The sequence below is a fragment of the Poecilia reticulata genome, unplaced genomic scaffold (assembly GCF_000633615.1).
Source record: "Poecilia reticulata strain Guanapo unplaced genomic scaffold, Guppy_female_1.0+MT scaffold_233, whole genome shotgun sequence".
NCBI classification, from domain to species: domain Eukaryota; kingdom Metazoa; phylum Chordata; class Actinopteri; order Cyprinodontiformes; family Poeciliidae; genus Poecilia; species Poecilia reticulata.
Genome location: NW_007615027.1, coordinates 301,537 through 306,886, shown reverse-complemented (window position 1 = coordinate 306,886; position 5,350 = coordinate 301,537). Strand labels below are relative to the sequence as shown.

Here is a 5,350-nt window from a genome sequence, read left to right as displayed (position 1 = left end):
TAAATGCTGTGATTTAACGTTAAACTCTAACGTTAAATGCTGTGATTTAACGTTAAATGCTGTGATTTAACGTTAAACTCTGATTTAACGTTAAACTCTAACGTTAAATGCTGTGATGCTTCGCTGAACTGAAACGCCTCAGATGTTTTCTGGAGCTTCTCAAAGCTCTGCCAGACATTACGCTCCATTATTTTCTCACATCTGTAAATATTTTCAGTCATCTTTCCAAGCAGTTATGTCTTTAAATCATTTGACTTCAAAATGTAACTACCCACTTTAGAGTGGAGTGCCTCAGGGCTGCGTGCCAGACGTGAAGCTTTAAGTCCAACCAGATGCAGGTCAAGGTGTTGTCAGGTGCTTTCTGACGGACGGACGCTGCTTCCAACATTCCTGCTTGATGTTTGCAGCTGAAACAGCTTCCAAATGTTTCAGCTGCTTTTTCACAAACAGTCGCAGCCTGATAACTTTTCAAGTCTAAAAGTTCAGCACGTTTAAATTAATATGCTACATTTCATTAGCATTAGCTGCCTTGTCACTGTCAGGTGTCTGACTTCCAGATATTTGTCCTTCGGTCGTCTACAGAGCAGCTTCTAGTTTCTAAACATCTGAGCTGCCGCAGAGCTACGTCCTTCAGAAAACACGACTTTGTTGTGCTGCAGGTTTTTATCAGAATCTGTTTGTGGAAAAGCTAGGCTAACGTCTCCACCACCAGCTGTGTGTCCATTACAATAAAACTGCAAAAATAGTCATTTCATCAAAACACACCATCTTTGAAAAAACTCACGTTGTTTGAGAAAAAGGTTTTTGTGCTTGGATGACGTGGTTTTTCTGGCCGTATTGAATATATTTAGTAAAACTGCAATGAAAACACGTTTTTGGCCAAACAGCAGCCGGATGGAAACAGAAACCAGTTTGAGTTGTCAGCCGGTCGCTGCGACGCCGACGTGGGAACTCCTGGGTCACACAACCTCATTCAGACAGGCGATTATTTTAAAACAAGAAAACAATCTGACTGGTCCTTACATGTCGTTTCATGTTTAATTTAGAGATTACTGGAAGCAGGTCGCAGTGAAACAGCTGAAAACTCAGTAAGTTGAAGATTCAAACATGGAATCAGTGTTTTCTGGCCAAAAGGATCAAATCCAAAGTTTAATCTGTTAGAATCGACATGCCAACAGTATTTAAAGTGTTTTATTCCCATAATGTTCTAGAATAACAGCAAGTAGAGCAAATAATCAAGAAGTGGAAATAATGCATGTGTTTTAAACTATTTTAGAAATAAAAATCTTGTGGGGTTTTTATATTCCGTCCGTTTCAAAACTGCATCTCCAAGAATTTGACATTTAACCCGATTCTCTCTAAGATCCGTCAATTTGGATCAGTTAGACGTTTAAGAGGAGCGCATGTTTGATATACATGCAGAAATAAAATATTTAGTGCTGCAGTAAAATGTGGAGAAAATAAAAGTTTAAGAAATGTTTCCATTTTCTGAGCTGGCAGAATATTCGCAGTGAAAAGATGATCCTGCTTTTGATTACTTCATATTTTAGGTCAGTTCATCTAAAGTAAGATTTCAAAGTGACATGTTTTTCTCTGTCTGTAATCATGTGCGTGTTGCTGAAATGCTTGGTGAGCATGTTTATTGTTCTGATGTGAATCAGACGATGTTTGTTCCAGGATGAGAAGCTTTTTCTCTCTGGGCTGAAATCATTATTGTTGCTTCTCATCCTGTCAAGCCTCCAATTGAGCAACATTTAGTTAGAATTTTCTGTTTCACACATTGATGGAATAAATATGGAGCAATTTGAATCTGGCAGCTGCAGGAGGAAAACATTTTCTGGCAAACAGAACATGTGCAGCTCATGTGTTGCTAATAAACCAGCAACACTTAAAATAATGAGGCTGCAAAGAGCAGAAAATGTCAGATTTATTTGAGAAGTGAAGCCCGGTTGGCCGGGTAAAATCTGTCTGACCCACAGCAGATCTAAAGCATCTTTCTTTCTGCGGCTGCAGCAGGAATGAAGTCCAGATGTCTGAGTGTTTCTGCAGCTCCTCCTGTCGGATCATTTAGAAAAGTTCTTCATCTTCGGGGTCAGGGGTCAGGGGTTAAGGTCAGGGTCTCTGCCCCCGGTCAGAGATCCCACCATAAATCCTGCAGCAGATTCAGAACCTCTTGATCTTGTTTTACCTTCATCGGCCGGGTAACGACTCTGTTCGTGTCTCCATGGCGATGGGGGTCATGTGACATCGGCACAGGTAGATGATGTTTAAGAGACGCAGAAATAATTTATTCATAATATGAGTGAATATCAGTGGTCAATAGAATATCAGCCTTAATAAGTCAGGAATGATTTCTGTGAAACAAACATTGGCAGCAGCTGAGAGAATATTTCTATAATGATTGGGGACGATCCAATCAGGTTACCTGCTGCTGATTCCCATCACTGATCACTGATCACTGATCACTAATCACTAATCACTGATCACTAATCACTGATCACTGATCACTAATCACTGATCACTAATCACTGATCACTGATCACTGCCGATGTAACCGGATCCTTTTCTGCGTTGTGCTGGTTATCGAGTGAACAAACTGACAGTTTATCTTTTAAAAGGGTGATTCTCGGTTTATTTCTGACGAGAATAAGACAAAACGACCGTGTTAAAGGGCGGCACAAAACAAACTACACAAMACAAACTACACAAAACAAACTACACAAAACAAACTACACAAAACAAACTACACAACACAAACTACACAAAACAAACTACACAAAACAAACTACACAAAACAAACTACACAACACAAACTACACAACACAAACTACACAAAACAAACTACACAACACAAACTACACAACACAAACTACACAAAACATCTATAAATAAACTGAATGTATTTAGATGGAAGAAGAAGAAGCACACCTCTCCCGCAGGACAACATGACAAAAGGGGCGGGGCTAAGGGGCAAACACTTTACAGACAATACCACAGAAGAAGAAATAGAAGGGAGGGGCTTCTGATCTTAAAGTAACACGGTTAGAACAATGACAGGCGTTTCAGTGAGATAAGGAACAAGACAGACACAAAAGAGAATTACAACCAGGTTACATAGATCAGAAAATCCTGTTAGGTTTTTACTTTAGGTATAAAAGCTACTATGTGATCTGGCAAAGTGGAAAAATGTTCTGGTAATAAATTCACTTAATTTAGACATAAAACATGCAGTAAAATACTATTTAACAGTAAAATAACATTTATCAGTAAAATATCAGTAAAATAATTATCAGTGAGGCTCTCAGCTATAAATTATACAAGAGTCAAATAAATCTCAACACTGATATCAAATAATGTCAAGAAAAAAAGGAAACATTCATTAAAGTCAAAAGCATCAAAATAAACAATCATGAGTTACTGAATCAAGATTAACTCTGGTTCTGATTGGCCAACTGATTAACGGTGATCGATCACCGATCATACACTTTTACACAGAAATTGGCCGATTATGATCGCTGACCGATCGATCGGCACATCTCTACTGAAAACAAATGAAAAGCTTCGATCTGCTGTGTGATGAAAACCTGCAGGAAGAAAAACTCCAAAGGGATTTAAACACCTTAATTTTCTGTTATGTTTTGTCTTATTAAAAAATGTTAAAACATTGAAAAACATTTATTTTTATTAAATGATGGTGATGGGGGCCAGCTGCTCATTTGGTTTAAAGGTTTTCAGGGTTTCCCCTGTCAGCCCGCTGCTCCACCGTGTTTTTGTATTAAAAGATGTTAAATAGACAGAAAATGTAAAGATATTACTGGGTAATTATACATTACGGGAAAACATCCCCAGTGAAGCCCTGTAAAACCCACAACTAGCCTCAAAAACAATAAATCAAAAATACAATTAAAATAAATATCAATTATTTGCATTTCTTTAATCCAAATCAACTCAGCGGCTCCATGGGGCCCCCAGGGCTTCAGGGGCCACAAATGCTGATATTTTAACACAGATACATAAATGCAACATTTATTTACTGAGGTTATCAATGCTACTGAATTTGATTTAGTGGTTTCAACTTAAATTAAAAGATTTTAAATTGTTTAACATTTATACGTAATATTTTAAGGAGCTGGCAAGTTTACTTTGTAAAAGTTCAAAGAACAATATTCATAGTTAGACTGTTTTGTTACCATAGCAACAATCTGATGCTGAGTTTAATCTTTGAGTTTGAGCTGTTTGTTCACATATACAAATTAATAAACTGGATTATAACTGATGGTTTTTATGTTGGCCAGTTAATCTCCTCCTCGCCTCCCAGATTAAATCCAACTCAGAAGCTGTTAGAGCTGCTGATGGGGCCCCTCAGTCAGATTCTGCCCCAGGCCCCATCAGCCATGGACCGGCCCTGCAGGATGAGTTAAACCTGCTGCACTGAGCAGCAAACATGAGATTTAATATAATGATGCTAATGTAGCTTTAGCAGCTCCAACATTTCTGTCTGTTGAGTTTTAATAAGAATCACAGAAACTGTTTTAGTTGCTGCAGTTTATGGGATGAGATTTAAGATCTCCTCACTCATTAACTCTGTCTGACTAAGTGGACAAAGAATTTGATATGGTTTGATGCTTCATGTAACCGGAAAAATAATAATATAATAATAAAATAATATAAAACCAGAGTGAAGTGTGACTATGAGCAAAATCAGGTTCAGCCTGCATGATGAGGTTAGCGCTGGTTCGTTAGCTGCTAACGCTCCGACCAACTGGGAACACAGACATGAACTTTACAGGGCAGACAGCGCCACACGCTGGGCAGCGAGTTGAGGTGGAAACGCTGCATAATTCTTTGTTCACAAAGATAAATCATTCTCCGCGCTCCCTCACCTCTGAAAGCGACTACAAGTTATTCCTGCGGTTCACAGTGAGCTGCTCAACCAGAGCTAACGGTGGGTTTAAACTCTTACCTTGATGTGGAGTTCTCTAAAGAATCGTAATTCCTCACAGTGGTTGATATAAATGTCCATCAGGTCAGCCTGTGTCCAGTTTTAGTGAAAGGAGGCGGCGATCTGCTCTGAGGTAAACTTCAGAGATCAAGCAGCAGCAGGAAACGCGCTGAGCGCCAGCAGCTTGATTGGTCCACACGCTTTAAATGCATGAACTATAAACCCAGCTGTTATAAACTCATCTTTTAGGAATAAATCTGCTCCGCCAGTGAAGCACTCAGAGCAACAGAGGCGCTGGCAACCCGGCAAAGAAAGAAAGAAAAAGAATTAAACTTTTTTATTATTATTATTATTTTCCTAATAACATAAACAAACAACGCTTCGTAGCTTTTTTTTTAAACAAATTTA

General features: G+C 38.7%; 1 protein-coding gene across 5 annotated transcripts in view; it reads left to right on the top strand.

Annotated features, from left to right (window-relative positions):
* Positions 1 to 5,350, top strand: part of asip1 (agouti signaling protein 1) — a 17,032-nt gene that overhangs the window by 9,874 nt on the left and 1,808 nt on the right. The window lies entirely within an intron of this gene.